At 42.8% G+C, this 11,039-nt stretch overlaps 2 non-coding genes across 2 annotated transcripts; both read right to left on the bottom strand.

The window, feature by feature from the left end:
* Positions 1–2,898: 2,898 nt before the first annotated feature.
* Positions 2,899–2,970, bottom strand: TRNAC-GCA (transfer RNA cysteine (anticodon GCA)). The gene has a single exon. It is a non-coding gene; the product is annotated as a tRNA-Cys (tRNA).
* Positions 2,971–5,780: 2,810 nt separating this feature from the next.
* Positions 5,781–5,852, bottom strand: TRNAC-GCA (transfer RNA cysteine (anticodon GCA)). Its single transcript has one exon. It is a non-coding gene; the product is annotated as a tRNA-Cys (tRNA).
* Between the last annotated feature and the right edge of the window lie 5,187 nt (positions 5,853–11,039).

Below are 11,039 nucleotides of genomic sequence, written 5' to 3' on the forward strand. Positions count from 1 at the left end.
AATAGCACAGAAGGACACCTGGATTTGAACCAGGGACCTCCTGATCTGCAGTCAAATGCTTTATCGCTGAGCTACACCCCCACTAGAGGATATGAAGGAAATATCATGACTAAGCAGCACAACATCCTGGATTGCTTCCTGGAAAAGATAAAGGGTATTAGTGAAAATCAGAAAGACAGAAAATCATGAAGTAAATATGGTAAAATGTTAACAATTGGGATATCTGTGGCAGAATATGTGCTCTTTGAACACTTCTTACAACTAATCTATAAATTAGAAATTATTTCAAAATAAAGTTTTTAAAAATTAAAAAATCTTCTACTACACTCCTCTATAGAGTATATTCTAGTCCATCCATCCATCTGTCTCACTACTCTTCAACACACCAACCACATTCATGTCTCAGAACTTTTAGATTTTCTATGCCCTTTTTCCAGAATACTTTTCCCACCTGGATCCAGCTATTAAGATGGCTGGAACACCGAGAAGGGTCTTGGTCTTATCTAATCATGCTATTAAAAACTGAAAAATTCCCTTCCTCAATCATTCTCTCCTTTCCCCGTTTTCTTTTTCTCCACAGGTCTTTTACCACTTGTGTACTATTTGTTATTTTGCTCTCTTCCCCCAATCAAAGTCTAAGTCCTAGCACATGCATTTGTATTTCCTTTGTCCACCACTGTATCTCGAGCACTTGGAACAATCCTGGCACATAGCAGATACTCAATAAATAAGTTGTGAATGAATAAATTAAAAAAAAGAAAATCAGTACTAACAGAATAAAGATTTTGGTTTAGTGAGTAATGTTACACCCATATTTATTTCATGGTTTCGGTACTGTACCACAGTTATGTAAGATATCGATGTTAGGGTGAAAGGTGAAGCTGAGTGAAAAGTAGACACAATCTCTTCATACTGTCTTTGTAATTCTAAGCATAAAATCACTACAAAGTGAAAGGGCAGAGGGTGAGCATCTGGTTACTAGATGGAAGTATAAAGGAAAAATGAAAGGAGATATAAGCAAGTACATGGGGGGACAGAGAGAATATTTGTGTGTATGTGTCTGTACACAACAGGCTTCAAAAAGGGCGTGAAAACAATTCCAATATCTTTTCATTCTATTCTTGCACACACTTCTTGAAGCCCTTGCCGCACATGTGTGTTGGGAGATGGGGCTGGGGAGCGATGTCAGCGTCAGATATGAACACATACCTCTACTGTGCGGGAATGAATGATTCTAAATTCTATTTTAGACCCATTAATTTTAAAAAATCATTTTATTGGGGACTCATACAACTCATCACAATCCAAACATACATCCATTGTGTCAAGCACATTTGTACATTCGTCGCCATCATCATTCTCAAAACATTTTATTTTGACATGAGCCCTTGGTATCAGCTCCTCATTTTCCCCTTCCTTCCCCACCTTTCCTCCCTCCCAAAGCCTTAATAATTTATAAACTATTATTATTTTTTCATGCCTTACACTGTCTGACGTCTCCCTTCACTCGCTTTTCTGTTGTCCGTCCCCCAGGGAGGAGGTTATATGTAGATCATTATGATCAGTTTCCCATCAGCTTTCTTCACCACATTTGCTTATGCACCTGCTTTGTCTTCAGCGATCTTGTCGGGAAGGTGAGCATCATGAAATGCAAGTTTAATAGAACAAAGTGTTCTTGCATTGAGGGAGTACTTGAGTGGAGGCCCAATGTCCATCTGCTACCTTAATACTAAACCTATAAATATGTGCACATAGATCTATTTCCCCATCATCATATATAAATATATTTACATATGTACATGTCTGCATTTAGACCTCTATAAATGCCCTTTGCCTCTTAGTTCTTTCCTCTATTTCCTTTGATTTTCCTCTTGTCCCACTATCATGTTCAGCCTTCATTTGGGTTTCAGTAATTCCTCTCGGTTACGTTGCCCTTGATCAAGTCTTATCAGCCCTCCTACACCCTCCTTGCCATCGATTTTGGATCACTTGTTATTCCCTTGTTAACACCACTTCCTTTCCCCAACTCCCCCTCTCCCATGTCCCCCTGGAAGCGTCAGTACTGCTGTTTTCTCCTCCAGATTGTTTATCCAGCCTATCTTATCTAGATAGACCTGCAGAGATAATAATATGTACAAAAAAAGACAAAGCAACAAAAGAAAAAACAACAGCAAATCAATGATAAAAAAGAAAGAAAGAAAGAGACAGAGAAAGAGAGAAAGAAAGAAAGAAAAGCTGTAAGTAGTTCAAGGTCTATTTTCGGAGTGCTTTCTGGTCGAGTCTGATGGGTGCCATGTCCTGGCCCCAAAATCTATTTTGGTATTCCCTGGAGGCTTCGTTACTCTGTTCCCCTTGCTGTTTTGTTGCACGCCCTTAGTGTTTTGCCTCTGTGTGATGGGGTCAGATTGGGCACACTTCCCACACTGTTGTCCCCATAGCACTCTGGGTCAGTGAGGGATTTCATGTCTCATAGTGGGGCTGGCCCTATGGTCCTCTCTGCATTGGCAGCTCTGAGCGGGATATCATCCCCAGGGCTTGGTGGGCCAAGTTGTTCTCCACTCTCTCTCCCTCCCCCTTAATTTGCTCCCGTGTGCTCTGATCAGTCAGGTCCCTCTCCCTGAGCTGTAGCTTCAGCGCTGTTCTCCAAAGTGAATTCTTCTGCAGGGAAGGAGGGTGGGGAGGCGATATCCATGTAGTTGGGATTGGGCCGGCCCTTCAGACCTCTCTATTGGTTCTCTGCTTCAAGCCAGTATGTTGCATTCAAGTCTTGGAGCACCGGGTTGAAGTCTGGTCCCTCTAAATTCTTGCAGGGAATGAACAGTGAGCACCTCCTTAAATATCGAGCCATAGTCGGTACTTTGCTTACCTGAATTTTGAGGATGAGCAAAAGAGTAACACAGGGGGCACCTGGATTTGAACCAGGGACCTCTTGATCTGCAGTCAAATGCTCTACCACTGAGCTATACCCCCATGGCAATAATAGGCTTCGTAGGAGCACTTATTCTATTGTTATGACTGACATCACACCTCATAAATGCCTTTGTGTCTGAGACTCTTTCTGGATTTTAAACCAGCTCTCAGTCCCTCTAACCACGCCTAGCTCCAGCTTTCCCCAGAGTCCTTAGCTCAGTCTCTGGTCAGCCTCTGAGGCTCAGCGTTCTATCTTCGACCGAAGTTTGTAAATGGTGAAATATACATCAGCTGCCCACAAAGCTTGGGGTACACCAATGAATAGTTCTTAATATTATGGGTCACCAACAGGTGCCTGGATGTTATGAGGGAGTCTTAATTAGATCTCCAGAAATAGATGTCAGGGGTTCACGTACAACTTTGAAATTAAAGGCAAACATCCTATATGTGTCTGTCTCCTACATTGTGCGTGTTTTCATCAGGTTTCAAAGGACACATCATTTCAGAGGAGCCAATAGCAGCCCAAGACCCAGCTCATGATCTCTCTCACTGCCTCAGATACCCATTCTCAGCCTCTGAACTTTGAGGTACCCATGAGGACATCAACCTTCAAGTTCATCACCCCCAAAACTGAACTAGTAAACTTCTTTCTCAAATCTCATCCTATCTTGCTTTGTAATAATACTAACAATAAGGGTTTTTTTAAATAAAATGAAGTTACTATCAAATTGATCCCAGCTCATAGAATGTGTCCCAGTACAGTTTCTAGTGGCTAATTTTTAGCAGTTTTATTAACATGTAATTCACATATCAGACAATTCAGCAGCTCAATCATAACGATAACAAAATAAAACAGATAAAGGCCTCAACTGAAATGAAAGTAGAAAATATTAAAATCTAAAGCAGATTCAAAACGGATCATAAGGGAGATAAAGTGATAAGGGGTTAGATTTTAACCTAACTACATCTGAAATAATTCATGTGTATTTCTCCCGCATTTAAAAAAATACTGAAACAACTTTAAAATGGGTCAAAGGGGAGATCAAATGATAAGATAGTAAATTTTAACCTAATTATATATGCCATGATTGACTTTACAGTGCTCTCTTGCATTCTTAGAGTGCAGTCTGGGCTCTTTACACGGTATCTTTTCCATTTCTCACCAAACACTTACAGACACGGGCTATCAATGTCCCCACCTTACACAAGAAGACTGAGATGTGGAGATGCCCGGTATCTGGCTCGAGCACTGTAAAGTCCAGTTCTAACTCCTGACCACCGCTAGGTTAGTTTGTGCCGCACATACTGAGCACACAGCAGCGTGTGCTAGAGGTGTGCCAAGTGTGAGCCTACAGAGGAAAAAAGCACATCCCTTACCTTCAACGTGCTCACAATCAGGACACCAAAACACTCGAGCCAAACTCACTTTCATGGCATTGATGCTGATGTGTAGCAATTCTTTAGGACAGAAGAGGACTGTCCCTTTGAATTTCCTAGACTTTAGATCTAAACCAAGATAGGCAGCCTCACCTTTCTGCCTCAGAGCAACTGGTGGGTTTAAACCACCTACCTTGTGATTAGCAGCACAGTTCATCACCCACCATGCCACCAGGGCTCCTGAATCAAGGCACTGAAAACAGCAACAAAAAGCCACTGCCATCTAATCGAGTTCCTCATAGTTGAAATCCTACAGGACACAGCAATACTGCCCCTGTGGGTTTCCAAGGCCTTAAAGTTTTAGGCAGTACAAACTCACCTCTTTCTCCAGTGGAGTGGCTGTTGGTTTTGAACTGCTAGCTTTACAGTCAGCAACCCACTGCCTAACCCACTACACCACCAGGGTTACATTGCACACGCAGTGCCACTAGCCATGCCAGGGTATGCCAGGTTCAGAAGTCATGCAGAAGAGGCAGTGATAGCTGCTATCTGGAGAAGGGGAAGGTTTCGAGTGGCTGCAGAGAGGAACCAATGGGCACTTAGGACCTTCAAGATTAATAACATTTAGTCGATGGAGGGTGAGATGGAGACCGGGCTGGTGGGAGAGGTGAGTGGAACTCCAGGCAGAGAAAATAGCCCGTCAGAGGTTGGAGCCCAGTGCGTGCAGTTCCCGTCACCTGAAGCACAGAATGTGATGGGGGAACAGCAGGAGAGGAAGCTGGAGCTCTAGACCCAGGGAAATTCAAACGGTAAGGAACTTTGGATGCAGTGCGCAGACACCTGGAGCTCGTCCTGGAGTGTGCAAAGTGCAGTGACTATGACTTTGTGAAGAGCCTGTCTGGAACAAAGCGGGGGGTAGGGGTGGGGGGCGTAAGGTCCAAGAGGCCACTTAAGAGATGGTGATCTAAAATAAAACACTTCCCAACTCGCTGCCATCTCGTCAATTCTGAGTCACAGCCGCCCTAGACGGCAGAGGAGAACTGCCCCCTGAGGTTCCCGAGGCTGAAACACGGGGGCAGAAAACCTCAGCTCTCTCCCTCTCGTTATTAGCAGCCCAGCGCTTAACCCGCTGTGCCAGACAGGCCCGTGGAGGAGCTGAACTGAAGCAAAACCAGCAGTTCCCATGGCGGAGAGGTTAGTGGCTTGGCTGCTAACCCAAAGTCTAGAAGTCCCAGCCCCCTGGCCTCTCTGTAGAAGAAACGTGATGGTCTGCTTCCATAGAGATTACCAACCTAGAAACCCCACCGTGCAATTCTACTTTGTCCTATAGGATCCCAAGGAGACAGAAAGGAGGCAGTATGTCCATTTTCCACTGGAATTGAATTGGGAAAGAAGAGGATGCAAAGAACCTAGAATTGCAAGTGCTTAGACTTAGATAATAGAGTCAAGTTAAGATCAACCCACATTCCACTAAAGCAAAAACAGGAATGCACAGGGGGCACCTGGATTTGAACCAGGGACCTCTTGATCTGCAGTCAAATGCTCTACCCCTGAGCTATACCCCCTGATGGAATACATTTGCTTGTGTACTATATGTCTCTCTCTCTCCACATTCTAGTCCTAATAATCACCAATGATTCCAGGGAACCTTAATTACAGAGAAGGCTGCCTAGACGGAGTCTGGGTATTAAAAGGATTATAAGTTTATTGTTAAATAACCTACCAGTTCATTATATATTTACATAACGATGTATGTACATATAATTATATATTTATTTGATTGAATATACAAAAATAAATATAAGACTCCCGATAACTAAGTTCTTTGACACAATAAACTCTTCTCAGATTCATCAATACCCCAAACATCACATGCATTTACTATATCTCACTTACAGTGGGCTTTGCCTCACTTTGGTTCCACCACTCCATTCTAGGTAAAAAATGATCAGGTTCTTAACAAATGGCATCGGGATGTGTGTAACGTGGGTGGCTGAATGCCTGTCATGTACTTCTTAGCCAAGGTTCCTGGCCACTGAGAACCAATTCCTCTTCAGAACGTCACAGAGCTGAGCTCATAACAGGCACTCAAGTGATATGATACATACCAATTTATGTGAGAGGCTTCCCAAGTCATATGTGTAAGATGACTTTAGTCACGGAAGAACAGATGGTCAGTGAGCTTTACTTTTATGTAACAACTTGCCTGAAATGTGGAATATTGTCAACCCTGAAATGGCATTTGATGAAGACCAAGGTCACTCCAGACAAGAACCTTCTAATCACGCGTATAAGCTATCTACCACGGTCCCAATCCCAAAGCTTCCTCTTCATCTCTGATACTCAGTCTCCCTTGGAAACACCTCCTTGGGCCTAATAAATCATTCCCATGCTTCTTATGGAAACCTTGCGTGTTGGGGGCATATTGGGAAGTCTCTCTTATGCCCGTTTTCCAGAACATATATCTTTTTCAGTTTCTCCCAAAGGATGCTAAGTATAAAGCACAAAATATCTGTGGATGGGCATCTAGGAGACAGGAAAGACTCCATTCCCTTTCCCCCCCTACCTCAGGCTTGAATCTAGAACTAAGAAAAGATTCACAATGCATGCTCTACTCTTTGTTCTTGTCTCCCCTTGACCATCAGTGGGGGGTGAGTTTTCAGCAGTAGCAGCTGTGCCATGCATGTTATAATGAAGAACCCCAGCATTGGAAGGGATGTAGCCCGGTTTTTGGTTTTGCAGGCCAAGATACATGGAAAAAAGCTGAGAGCTCTTATTAAAGTCGCAAGTCAAAACAGTAGCAAAATCCAGCGTAAGAGACTCTTCGACTACTAGCTCCTGAGGCAGAGATCCTTCAGAACCCCCAGTGCCTTGCCCTCTGCCTGGAACCTTGTAGGTGCTGAATAAATGTCCATGAAACAAATGTCAGATTCCTGTCATCTATAGGACACCGAAAGTTCTAGTTTGTTTGACACTGTCCTGGGATCACCCTCCTGAAAGTCCCTCATCCTGGGAAAGCCCTGAGAAACTAGATTAAATTGTCCCCCTAGATATTACCTTATTCTCTTTCCTTTGCTATGATATTTTCCAAGTCAGATCACACATTTTCCACTATAACAATTCTTACCATTACATGTGTCTCTGAATGAAAATTTACCAGTACTTACTATTTATCATAAAATAACTTCCTGTTTTTCCCTTAGCCCATTCTTCAGCAAAAATATCCCTAAAACCAGGCCAGAGGTGCCAGCTAAGTCCACACAAAAGGAGCACACCAGCCCATGTAATCTAAAGATTGATAATAAAATCCAGTATCAGAGGAGGCAATGGTATTTGAGCTTAAACTGAGCGCTTGGTTTTCAGAAAGCTATGGATGACAGGGAAGGCCCACTATCCATTTGCAGAGTGGATTAAGTCTCCATTAATCTCTCCCAGACCATTGACTTGGGATATGAACAGCCTTGCTCTCAGACAGTGCATTGGAAAGCAGTTTACTCCAGATATAATTAGGCTAAAATGTAACATATTAACATTTTCCTTTTGACCCGTTTGTATAATAATTTTCTTGGTGTATACTCTGCATATCGCATAATGTATCATTCAGTCATGTTAAGATTTGTGCAAGCATCACCACAATCGATTTCAGAACAAGTTCTTGTATTCATTACTAACTCTCCTTTCCCCCCATCCTCCTCTGCCATGTCTTGTGGGCAACTATCAATCTAGTTACCATCACTATACATCTGCCTGTCCTGGATTTCATAGACAGAAAATCATACAAAGCACCAATAGGAAGCAAAACAAACAAAAAATACAACGATTGGTCAAAACATTAAAAACAAAACCCAGAACATATTAAAAACAATGGGTCGAAGGGGAAAGGAAATGAGAAAGATATTACATTTTAACCTCACGTCTGCCACGATCAACTTTACAATGGTCTCTGTAGTGACCCTTCTCCTATGCACATCCCTATGTTCAGAGAAGATCCACTGGAGGGGAAATCTATGCACGGGGACCCTGCAAGTGGATTTGAGGGTTCTACTGAAATCCATAGCCTTCTGCAAACTGGGTGGTGATGGCTCAAGCTCTGATACCATTCCCTCCTCCTGATTTGTATTTTATTATTGACAATCCTTGTATCAGAAGGCTAGTGTGCTTATTCCATATAGGCTTAGTTGATGAGTCTCTTTGGATAGATGATGGTGTGAATACAAGCCTTTAAGACCCCAGACACTGTTCTTTCTGACAGCCAGGTACCATCTGATTTCTTCACAACATTTTGCTAAACTACTCAAATCTTGTCAGCGGTCGCTTCATGAGGGTGAGCATTGAGCAAGGCCATGTCATAAAAATTACTTGTTCTTAGATTGAGGCTAGAATTATACAAGTGAACTCAAAATGCATTCATATATGTATTGTGTGTATATATATACATACACCCCTGGTTCACTTTAAGGACATCACTATCATTTTCTGATAGAGAACATTATAAATCATCACCCTGGGGCATAAGGTAATTATATTGATCCAAACTCCCAAACTAACCTCATTGCCATTGAGTCAATGCCAACTCCGAACAGCCTTACGGCAGGAGTAGAATTGCCCTTGTAAATTTCTGAGACTGCAATTCTTTCCGGGAGTAGAAAGGCCTTATTGCATTTTGCATCATTGCATGTGCTGCATGAGTCTAAAGAGGGATATATGGACTAATATTGGACTTAAGTGCTAATGTTGGACTCATGGACTTGATCTGCACTGGGCTGGGATGTTTTCTTAATCTATGAGGGAGAAAGAAATCCCCCCCCCCCCACACACACACACAAAACAGAATAAGCTTGGCTTGGCAGAGCTTTCATAGCACACATTTTTCCTGCTAGGCAAGAATTGAGTGACTTGCTCTGGGTTAGTGCACTCAGTGGCAACATCTGGGAAGGTTCTCTCTGGTCACAGTAAATTTTTTCATACAAAGCTGTTTACCCCGAACCTCGTTCTTCTGTGATGGTCAATTTAAGATAACAGCATTATAGCTGTGAACTTTTGTTTCCTGCTTGAGAAAAATGCCACCAAAACTGTTGCGATGTTGAATACAGGTTACAAGGACAGCACTATGGGGAAAACTCTAGTATATGAGTGTTTTTCTCTTTTCAAAAAAAAAATGTGAATTGATGACAAACCTCATTCTGGGTGTCTGTCAACTTCCTGAACAGACAAAAATGTTAGGAAAAAAATGTGTTCTTGTGCTTGAAGACTTATGACAGACCATTGAAGAGATGGGGAAGTTATCTGGACTACCTTGGAGCTAGGTTGAGCAAATTTTAATGGAAGATTTGGGAAGGAGAAGGGTCGCTGCAAAATGTGTGCCTTGGATCCTGACTGACCAGAAAAAAGAGCATCAAATGGAAACATGGTGCGCTTTGAAAGAACATCTCTGAGGCGACCCAGACTGCCCCTGCCCCCCAAGTTCATTACTGGTGGTGACAGGACACGGTGCTAGTCTTGCGACGCTGAAAGAAAACATTGATCAAGCAGTGTAAGGCATTGACACCTTACCCAAAGATCAAGATGCTGCTCATTTGGTTTTGTTTGTTTTTTTTTAATGTGAGGGGCAGAGTGCATTTAGGGTTCATTGCACTGGGTCAGACTGTTAATCAAGCTTTCTATTTAGAGGTTTGTGATAGTTAGGTTTATTGTGCCAACTAGGCCTCCATAGGAACTTGTGGGTGGAGTTTAATCAGGTCAAGCTTGATTGGAGTGGGACTCTGTTTTCCTCCCTGGTGATTGAACAAGCACGTTGCTGCTTTAGCTAGTTCATTGGCTCAGTCATTTGCTGTACTATCTGAGAGCTGAGCCAAAAGGTAGATCGTGTTACTAGAGCTTGAGGTTCCTTTGAGACCTTTTTTGCCATGCTTGAGGCTGGTGGATCTGCATTGCTGAGTTTGAGATCCCATTAGGGCCTGTTTTGCTAAGCTCCCCTGCTACTGACTGTTGCTGCCCCACTTGCCCTCTGCTCTTGGAGGAGGGAAGACTCCACTGTCTGTTTCTTTAGACTTCACTGTCTGTTTTCTTGACCTTGAATCAGCAGCCCAAAGGACTTTCAGTATATATATTAATTGTTCCACGAAAGTGAGTTGAACTGAGTCCTCTGTACTGCTGTGTGGAATAATTAGCCATTGTATTCCTGCTTGCTGTATCAACCTATAAATATATATAAGTGTCCTGGTTTGGTTTCTCTAGAGAACACTGCCTAAGACAGAGTTTCTGAAAAGATTGCATAACAGTGTGTGACAAAAAAGGCTTGATTTGTGGCAGATGGGGACTGGTTTTGCCACCATACCATTGCACCTGCTCACACAGCCATCTCAGTGTGCCAGTTTTTACCAAAAACAGCATGTCTCCCTTCCCCACACACCTGACTCAACTGACGTCGCTCTGCGTGACTTCTTCTTGTTTCTGAGTGAAGAGGGACATGAAGGGCAGCAGCCTGACGACCAGAAGAGGGGAAGACAAAAACGGGCGAGGAGGTGCTGTCAGCCATCCAAACAGATGAGTTTGAAAAACTGTTTCCAAGAATGGATTTGCAGACTTGACAAATGTATTAAGTGTGATGGAGAGTACTTTGAAGGTAATAAGGTTGTTTTGTAAAAAAAAATATGTTTGTCTCTGGATTTGTGTCTCTGACACACTGACTCTCCATCACCACCATCACAACACACTCTCCTAAGATCCAGACCCTGCTGCTCCCCTTCCTG

Source organism: Tenrec ecaudatus, chromosome 4 (assembly GCF_050624435.1).
Source record: "Tenrec ecaudatus isolate mTenEca1 chromosome 4, mTenEca1.hap1, whole genome shotgun sequence".
NCBI lineage: Eukaryota > Metazoa > Chordata > Mammalia > Afrosoricida > Tenrecidae > Tenrec > Tenrec ecaudatus.